The sequence below is a fragment of the Miniopterus natalensis genome, chromosome 5 (genome assembly GCF_054644295.1).
Source record: "Miniopterus natalensis isolate mMinNat1 chromosome 5, mMinNat1.hap1, whole genome shotgun sequence".
NCBI lineage: Eukaryota > Metazoa > Chordata > Mammalia > Chiroptera > Miniopteridae > Miniopterus > Miniopterus natalensis.
The window spans coordinates 80,487,315-80,497,439 of NC_142085.1; the positions used below are offsets into that span (position 1 = coordinate 80,487,315).

The following is a 10,125-nucleotide window of genomic DNA, read 5'->3' on the forward strand; positions in this document are numbered from 1 at the left end:
GGGAATAGTTTAAATTATAAATCAAACTAATAAACATTAAATAAAACATTTTATTCTTTTTTATCTTGACAGTGTACCTTCATAGCCATTGGAAGGTGACTTTAGAATTTATAAATAAAAATTCAGATTTCCAACTTCTTAAAATACCTTCTCGGAGTATGTAGTTCAAGGGAGAGTGACCACTGCCCTTCTCTGCCCACATCATTTTCCTGCCCACTAGCAGAGGCTGTGTCATGAACATAGGTGAGCATCTCCACAAGGATCTGCTCCCCCTGCCACCACCCCTTAGGACTAGGAATAAATTGCTAGTGAGTTTCTTAGTGATTGCCTTGGGCTCTCCATCATGTGATTTTTTAATATATAACATTCCAGGATTTTTGCTAAACAGACATATTCACGTCTAATACTTGCTAAGCAATATAGGCTTGCTGAACATCTATAGCATTGTTTACATAGGTTTTTTAAATTTCTTTTTGCATAATATAAACAATAACATATGTATCTATCTTCAGGTTGTTTTGTTGCTCTAAAGTAAGCCTTGGAGATCTTTTACAACCTTATGGTTTTGCCTTAAAAAAATCATATGTATCATTGTGATTGTGAGACTGCCTATAGAGACAATGGCCAGACGTATATAAAAATGGAACTCTGACCCATAATCTGCAGCAACCAGCTTAGAGAAAACCAACCCATTAGCTACAGTAACCAGCCCAGGAAGCCAGCCTGTTATCCATAAGTCAGACTTGTAGGAGGTCAGACCACTATCTCTAGCAACTGGTCCAGGAAGTCAAACAATAATCCCTGTAACAATCAGCCCAAGAGGCCAGGACTTGGTTAATAACTGATGGCTTCCCTAATTTTTGTTCTGGATTCCCACTTAGGACGAACCAGAGAAAGCCAAATATGCACCCCTAACCAATCACATAGGATGCCCCACTTCTACTTAGCACACCCTCAGCTTCTCTATACCAACAGCCTCCAATCAGGGCATGCCTGAAACTGTCCTTTTATTCAGTATAAAGCCTTCCAGATCTTCCACCTGCCTTTGAGTTTCTGCCAAACTCAAGTAATGGTGGCTGATTTTTTTGCTACAACAAGCTCTGGATAATAATCTTTGCTTGTTCTCATTTGGTTAGTCTTTGTTTATTTCCACATGTAGCAGGCAATGGTAATTTCCATGCTTAATATCATTGTTTTGTAATGAAGCAGTTGGCAAATTTAACTGTAACATATGTTTGGTTAATATGCATTTATTTATAATTTACTAAATTAGGTAAATAATTTAATAAGTAAGTATTTATTCTTTTATCATTAAAATTTCAGTTGGGCTTGTTTCCATTATAGAATGAGCTGTGGCTCTATTAAAAATGGAATTTGGACTGCTTAAGGAAAATATTCCCATAGCTTAATTTCATTCCAGAGTTGGCAGGAAAACCAAATTTTCAATAATAATTTATGCAGTAAATGACAGATTTCTTGAGTTTTGCATGTAAAAACAAGTCATCACCAAGGGGTATTTTATACCATGAAAAACAATGCTCATAACTGTAAAGACTTTTTATGTGATTTGTTTAACAAAAAGAGGTTAAATCTAAAAATATAATGGATTGTATTACTGCAAAAGCATTTGGTAAGTGGAATAAAAATGCATGATACTTAGAACAGTAAAATTCTAAGTCAACATAGGTTGCAAAGGGACATGAGTTCTCAGACACCTTCTATGTCCTTATAGTAAGCTGTTGATGAGATCTGTGATGTGACATTTTAAAATTCAAACCATGAAGCAGAAGAATTCATGTTGAAGACAGATAAAGTAACTGATAAATTCTAATCCCAGTGTTTTCTGTTTTCTACAGATAGTAGCAAAGCCATTTCCAAATCGCATCAGTCTATCCTTTCCTCCTACCTTGAGTACACAGATTTCTCCAGCCTTCCAAGCTCTCCCTAATTAATGTCTTCAACCCTTTTCTCTTCCATTACTTCAGTAACTACTCAGGGTGTAGATGGGGACTATCTACATCAGAATCCCCAAAAGGTGCTTGTCAAAATGCAGATTCCTGGGCCCCATCCCAGACCTTGTGAATCAGAGTCTCAGGAAGTGGAGCCAGGTACGTGTGTATTTTCCCAAGCTCTCTAGATGATTCCTATGCACATCTGAAATGGAGAATTATTGTTTAAAGCAATTATCTACGTCAGAAATCTTATGAAATGTCTTGGATTCACAGATGATCTAATATGCTAATGACAATATAATGCATATTCTAAACCTTAGCTTCTCTTTTGAAGTTCAACCAGTTTCTCTGACTTCCGATAATATTTATTAGATGACTCACTGTTAATCCACGGCTGAGGCAGAATTAAACCAAACTTGTTATATTTGCTGCAAAAGAAGCTCCTCCCCTTTCTTTTATCAATGGTACCATCAGTCTCCTAGTTACCAACTATTTAAAAATTTAAAATAGGAATAATCTTTGACCTTTGCCCTTATATTATAAATTCAATTGGTCACAAACTATGTGGCTTCTTCCTTCATTAAACATCTGACTGTAGCCAAATACATCTTTAAGTCAATGGCTATTATCTGAGTACCTATTATACGGTAGGAAATGATGATATAAAGTTTAATCAGACCTGATTCTTGCTTTGAGATACTTACAGTCTAACACCAAGAGAGGCCAATAAATAAATAATCCTCTGTGCTAAGTGCTATGGTGTAAACGTGTCAAAAGTGCTGAGAGTACCTAGATAATGAACCAGTTAATGATTCTCCTGGGGCTGTCAGAGGTACAGAGAGGAGGCAATATTTAAGCTGGTGTTTTCTGAAGGATAAGTAGTTCACCAGGCAGAGAGCAAGGAAAGAACATGCAAAAGAAAAAAACAACAGGAACAGGAACACACGGGTGAAAAAGTGGACTGGATAGAGTAGTTCTTTACCTGGTGTGTGCTGGGGAGTGACTGCGGTGAGGCCAAAAAGGTGGGCTACGCCCGTTATAGGCTGTCTTGTGTCACCTGCCAAATAAAAAGTGTGCTATTGTTCTGTAAACCTTGAGAGTCAATGGTGGGGGGGGGTAGTTTTTTTCTTTTTTTTAGCTAAATTAATATATTTATTTAAAAATACATATGTAGTATTTTAAAAACACAAAATAGAAACAGAATCATAGATACAGAGAACAGACTGACAGAGAACAACTGTTAGAGGGGAGGGTTGTGGCAGCACCTTGATGAAAAAGGTGAAGGGATTAAAAAAAAACAGACACAGACAAGAGTATGGTGATTACCACAGGGAAAGGGGGATGGGGGAGGTAGGAGAGGGTAAAGGAGAGGGTAGGAGAGGGTAAATGGTGATGAAAGGAGACTTGACTTGGGGTGGTGAGCACACGATGCAATAAACAGATGATGTATTATGGAGCTGTATTATTACAAAGCTTAAAATATAATCAGTAGTTTCTCTGTTCTACCTCTCTCCATCCCCAAGTCTTGCTCCCCTCTGGCATCCACTTTCCATACTTAAAGCTGTTACTTTTAGTATTTACCTCTATAGGTCAAAATAATATGGAGCATTGAAGAAATTTCATTGTGAAATCAACAAATGTATTATTGATTTTTTTTCTTTCAGATGATGCCTTCTGCAAAGAGGAATTCTGTGTCCTCCTGACCCAGGGTACAAGCCTGGTGGTAAAGTAGAGGAAGTGGACCCAGGCTTTGCTATCAGTTATGTAGACTCTGACTCAGTCACCCTACATTCTAGTTACTTGACTTTTCCCTGGTCAGTAGTCCCTGTTGCTTAACGTGTCAAGACTTCTACTTATCTGCAGTTATGTCAGTCATTTACTGTCAAATAAATCATTACATTAATTTTAGCTTTATTATTTGAAGATCCCAAGTTACCTGAATTTTATATAGCAACGAGACTAACTTTCTATTAGACAGATGAGGAAACTGAATAGAGCTGGAGTGAGGGCAAAGTCTGGTAATGCTGAAGTCTTCTAATGAGAGGTCGGTAATCTACTGTCCGTGGGACAAATCCAGTATACCTCCCATTTTTGTACAGCAACAAGCTAAGAATGGCTTATATTTTTAAGTGGTTTTAAAAATCCAAAGATGAGTACTATTTCATGATGCATAAAAATTATATGAAATTCTAATTTTACTGCCTATAAATAAAGTTTTAATGGAATCTTACTAGACTCAGCTTTTACATATTGTCTATGGCTGCTTTCAGGTTATAACTGTGTAATTGAGTAGTTGTGACAAAAACCACATGGATTACAAAGCCTTAAATATTTACTATCTGACTCTCTTTACAGAAAAAGTTTACCAAGCCTTGTTCTATAGCAATTATTTGGGGTAATACAAAGAGCACTGGGCAGAGGATTAAGCCCAGGTAGTCTGGCTAAAGGAAATAGCCAGATCCCTAGTAGAGAAATTAGGAGGAAAGAAACTAAATGTGTTTTCTGCCCCTAGGACTTTCTTCTATTATTTCTAGTAGTTGTCATTCTTCTGGTTAATATTAAGCCAGAGAGTGTTAATACTTCTCCATGGGACTTTCCATTTCAGCTTCCTATTTCACTCTCTCATAGCATTATTGTTTATACAACTTGCCAATCAATATATATTTAATTATCTGCATACATACAAGCACATAATATGTTCCTCAAATAAACTGTAAGCTCCTGGTGGGTATGAGAGAGAGAAAAGAATGCCTCACACTTCCCCGTAGTCTTATATTTCCAAGACCTAGAACAATATCTTCATCTTAGGTACCCATATATGTTGAAGACAATGCTAATTTGCTGGGCATCATCTGCAGGGAAAAGAAAATAAATTCCTACAAAAATATATTTCCACATTTTAAGAATTCTAACAAGATAGGCTTAGATTCTGCTAAAATTATTAGATGAATAGCACAGTCTGAAAATTTGGAGAGTCCCCAATAAAGCATGCATTCTTTGGTTGAAGAGTTGACATAGAGATCTCCAGAGCTGTTGGTTTCCTTCTCTTTTGGACTCCACCCTCCCCCACCCAATGAGAGCACGGGAGTGCGGGCACACACACACATACACACACACACACACCCCCCTCAATCATTCCTCTCTGACATATTCAAAATCAGAAGAGAAACTTCCTGAGAGTGAACTCAAAGTAGAGAAGAGATTTCAAATGAGCATGTGCTAAAGCAAAGAGCGAAAAGAAAACAAAATCCAAAAATACTTCCAGCCCATGCAGCTTGTATCTGTGCGTTTCACACAGGATTCTGGGGAAAGAATGAGCTGCAGTTTTCATTTCATTTAATTCAATAAGACACCCACTTGGCAGGGTTAACCTTTTCCCTCTTGTTTCCTCATTGTGACTTAGTTGATACAAATTGCTTTCATTAGGGCACTAACGGGCTTCTGGCGGGTAGTCCCAGTTGGAACCTGTTGCAATAGTTCAGTGCACAAGTGGTCAAGAGGCTGCCAGGGAAAGGAAGCAGGCTTGTAAATGATTGCTTACCGGCTCTGTATGATGGAACCTTAAGAGATCCAAACAGAACTGTAGGTTATACACCTTTTTAATCTGAGATGAAATAATCGAAGATATTCCATATATTGTATGAAGGAAACCTTGGAATATTAGACTTTAAAATATTTCTCTGGATGGACCAAGTAAGGGTAAAGTTGGAAGAAGGGGAAAAGAACTGTGCAACCCGGGCGAAGGATTGTGCAACCAGAATCAGCAGAGGCCGACGGCTGGAGGGAGACTGAGGAATGATAAGAGGGGAAACAAACACAATTTATCACAAAGAACAACAATGACTACTTTGAATTCGCAGGATCCCTTCCCCTTCAGCGCCAGACGACTGATGACACAGAGCCACAAAACTACTGTGGAGACAGACACCTCCTAGCTTGCTTAACAAACAGCCTCAAAAGCAATGTACAGCTAGGATGTTTGCTACTGTGCTACTAATTTGGAACTCCAATGTGAGGAAATATTCCTTCAGTAGTATCAGTAACCCTTTCAAACCATAAAGCATAACAATGAGCACATTGAGCATTCTACATAATAACTTTGAATAGCCCTCATTGTTCCAACCAGGTCTAAGATTATGAATTACAATAATGAACCTGAGAACCTGGCCTGTAGTAGACATTTCGTAAATATCTTCCAATGAACATATGAATGAACCAATAGCTTAATAACTAGGGGGTTTGGGTATGTGGCTGCACAAATCCTGACAGTGCAGAAAGAAAACAGCATATAGGACTTTGTATGTATCATGAAAAAAGGCAAGCATTTTAAAGACTCAGGCCAAAGCAGAGTTGGTTACAGAATTCTGTATGAGACAATTCTTGATGAACACATTTCTACTCGTGATAAAAATATCAGCAGTTAGAGAAACATATTTGTTCATTACTTATTCAGCAGACATGACCAAATTAGTGTCTGTTCTTGTGGTTAGTCTGGCTGATGGATCCTGTTTATTAAAGAATCAATGATTTCATCCTTAGAGAGACAGGGATTTGCAATATTGCCTTGGAATATTTCTTCTATTTATTTTGCTAACATTTTGATCTTCTCTGGAATAGTACACATTGACCATGGTATGAAAACATTTCTTCTTGTCATTTTATAGTGTGAACAGTACCCAGAATTTGGAAAATATGCTATTTTACATGAAAGTTAAAGAACCTGATTGAGCACACATAGACAATTAGGGAAGAACCAGAATTACATGCCCCAAGGTCTTAATCTGCCCCTTTGTTCTTCTGCTCAGAATAATGCTTGGCATTCATTCTTTACCTCCTCATAGATACGCATCAGTAATAAATGTCCTTCTAATCTAAAAGCCACCCTCTGAAACTCCCTCTTACAAGTTTTAACAATGGTTTTGATTCTACCACTCTTTGAAAACAGTATTTTTTTTCCAAGTACCACAAAGTCAAATGTCTACAGGAGCCAGGCAGGTACAATACACAAATGAAGTAGAATGAGCGAGACGTGATGACAGGGAAGTGTCCCTCAGCCCCAGTTTCTGGGGGACAGAGGAAAACTGGAGACACAAACCCAATGCAGAGGCCCCAGTTTTCTGAGAGAGAGCAGGAATTCAGGTTTTGCATATAAGCCTTCTAAATTTCATTGTGTTTATTTTGATAACTAATTATAATGTAAAACATTGTCCAGGCCGAAGCCACAGACCAAGCCCAGCATGTCTGTGGGCTGCGTCTAGCCGGAGGGCAGCTCACTTCCCTTTCACATTGCCAGGTTGAGCTGCTGTTTGGATTGGTTTCTAGCGTATCAGCAATAATCGCATTAAGGAAAGTCTAAGAATGTTTCGGTAATGCCAACATGTATGAAACTGCAGTCTCTCCAGAAGGCTACTCAGCAGGACAACTAATTTGAGGTTGAGAGATATGTTGTGTACTAAACACAGGCTGTGGAGCCAAGTTGCCTGGGTTTGAATTCAGGCTTTTTCACTTACCAGCTATGTATCCTTGTGCAAGAAACGTAATTTCTTCATTGCTCAGTTTCACATCTGTAAAAGAGATAATGACCGTTACCGTGACAGTTACATGAATATATTGTTCATGTGTTAAGTATATATTTAGTACTTAAAATAATATCTCCAAGTTAGTACTATTATTCACAAGTCATAGTGTTGGTGAAAAGCAGCAAAGTTACACGTCTATCTCACATTAGATAGCTACAGATACCATGAGAGGCCTCAGAAAACTTTCTTCTTCAGACAGAAAAGGTGGGAGAATCAGGTTTTCTGTGGTAAATTTCCACTATTTCATCCTTAGCACCAGATGCCATCACTTCTTGGAAATGTCACAATTGCATATTTTAATAAGTGGAGTGTATACAGCAAATACTAAAAATACTAGCGATTAATAGTATGGCAAGCTATCTTTTTATTTTCCCTTCTTTAGAGATCAACCATTTTAAAGTCAGGGACATTCTGTTCCAGAGTTGAAAGGCAGAGAAATCAAAGGACTTTTATTTTCCTCCTTTCTGGGTTAGTGAAGCATGAAACTTATTGACAGATGCTCAAGCAAGATATAAGTTGCCCTGCTATTTCATTCAAGTTCGTTTTCACATTAAATGATTCTGGAGGTTTTTATTTTTTATTTTTGAAAGGTACCCAAAATTCTTTAGAATGTCTAGAAATAAACAGATGATCCCATAACATCTATTTTACTGAAATAATCCTATGTTTTGTGAATAATAAATGACAACATGAAATTTATCTTCTGTGACACAAGCATATTTGCTCTCCAATGAAATTCAAGACACACTCTGCCCTTTAAGGATTCCATAACTTTCTTCTTTTATTTCCTGTATTCTTACTAATAAGTAAGATTCTCAGATCCACCACACTTTCATTCTACCAAACTCTCCCTTCCCAAGACAGGAGAAGACAATCATGAACTCTCAAAAATAATGCTGGTTGAATATATGAAGATTGAGGGGAACATCTACTTCCACTCCAATCTCATCAAGAGCTGCTAGGCAGGGAGGTCACGCTCATGTGAAACTCAACCCAGGAGGCAAGAAAAGCAGAAGTGCAGAGGCAGAGAATCTCTTAAGATGGAAGGAAGGCACATTAGAAATAATGGAGTCTACACACCACCACCACCCCGCTCCACTTAACAACGAAGGACAGAGCCTCAGAGGAGCGATGCACAAAATGCACGCCTGGGTACAAGAGGGGCCAAAAGCCATGCCTACTATTGTCAATTCATTAAACTATTTTTCTCTCCTAGACTGGTTGTCTCTTAAGCTTCTAGAAATATATTAACATTAGAGATTTATAACTTACAAAATTAATTGCTTTTTCTCTCACAACTGTTTCAAAACACTCAGTTTTTCTCAAATATGATTGGTAGATCACATGCATCAAAATCATGTGAAGTCCATGAAAATTAGATTCCCAAGCTCACCCCAGACCTACTGGATGGGGAGGGGATTTAGAATTTGGGTACACGCAGTTTTAATGTACAACTCAGGATTGTCATAAATAATAAGTTTGAGAACCACTGACATCCAGGGTCTGTTATGTATGTTAAAACAAGTGGAATTACTGAAATAGGAAAAAATATTACTGCTTTATTCAGAAATTGATATATTTCAAAATCTCAAACTGGCATGGTTAATCTGCTTTAAGAAATAGTTGCCTTATAAATTCTAAATGAGCTTTCACATATGTGCACTCAGTCATTTCCCTTTTTTTAAATTTAAATATTTACAGTTTATTATGTTAAATTGTATGTCAATAGAGCTGTTTAAAAAGTATATTGGAAATCCAAAAATAATAAAATAAACTGTTTAAATAATAAATTAACATTAATTTTTACTTTATTTTTATTTTTCTATTGAGTTTATTTGGGTGGCATTGGTTAATAAAAATTATATAGGTTTCAGGTGTACAATTCCATAATACATCACTGTATATTATATTATGGTTTTTCATAGAGTGATTTTTTTCATCTTGCTTTGAATCCTGGGGAATGAGCCAAGAATGAGTCTTATTCAAAAGCCAGTGAAAGCACTTAGCTTATATTAGGTGTGAGGTGTATTTTGCTGCACTTAAAACAGAAGTACAGCTAGCATTTAATCCTGTTGTGTTTCTGAAAGGAGACTACACCTACAGGGCTAAAGCATTTCAAACCCAATGAATGGAATAGGAACTTACCATCTGTAGATAAAGTATTTGTTTCATACCATTTTCCTTTTAGATTATAATTTAACCTAAAAAGAAAAATCATAATTAAAATTAAACATTAATATAGGTTAGAGTTTAAATTGTATATTAAATTTAGAAACATGACAACTTTTGAAATGCATTAAATCAGGAAATGGCATTTCAAATAAGGAAGATCCACAGGTAAAATTCTAGAATTCTAACTTAAGTTTGGCTCCTTGCCTCATCCTGCAGCCACTATTTCCAATCTGCATCATTCAGTACAAGCTTAACACTATGTACCATATGCGTGAAAGTGGGCTTTTTGGGGGGAGGGAAGATTCTATTTTAAGATAAAAAGAATCTGTTTGAATTTAAAACAATAATGATTGGTATTATGCTAAGCTAAATACGCCAGTCAGAGAAAGACAAATACCATATGATCTCACTTATATGTGGAA

At 36.9% G+C, this 10,125-nt stretch overlaps 1 long non-coding RNA gene across 1 annotated transcript in view; it reads right to left on the reverse strand.

Moving 5' to 3' along the window:
* LOC107545762 (uncharacterized) overlaps positions 1 to 9,804 on the reverse strand; it is a 28,382-nt gene extending 18,578 nt beyond the window's left edge. The window contains exons 1-2 of the long non-coding RNA XR_001604060.1: positions 9,677 to 9,804; positions 7,463 to 7,516 (exon numbers count right to left, since the gene is read on the reverse strand). This is a non-coding gene — a long non-coding RNA (uncharacterized LOC107545762). The remainder of the gene's footprint in view (positions 1 to 7,462; positions 7,517 to 9,676) is intronic.
* Between the last annotated feature and the right edge of the window lie 321 nt (positions 9,805 to 10,125).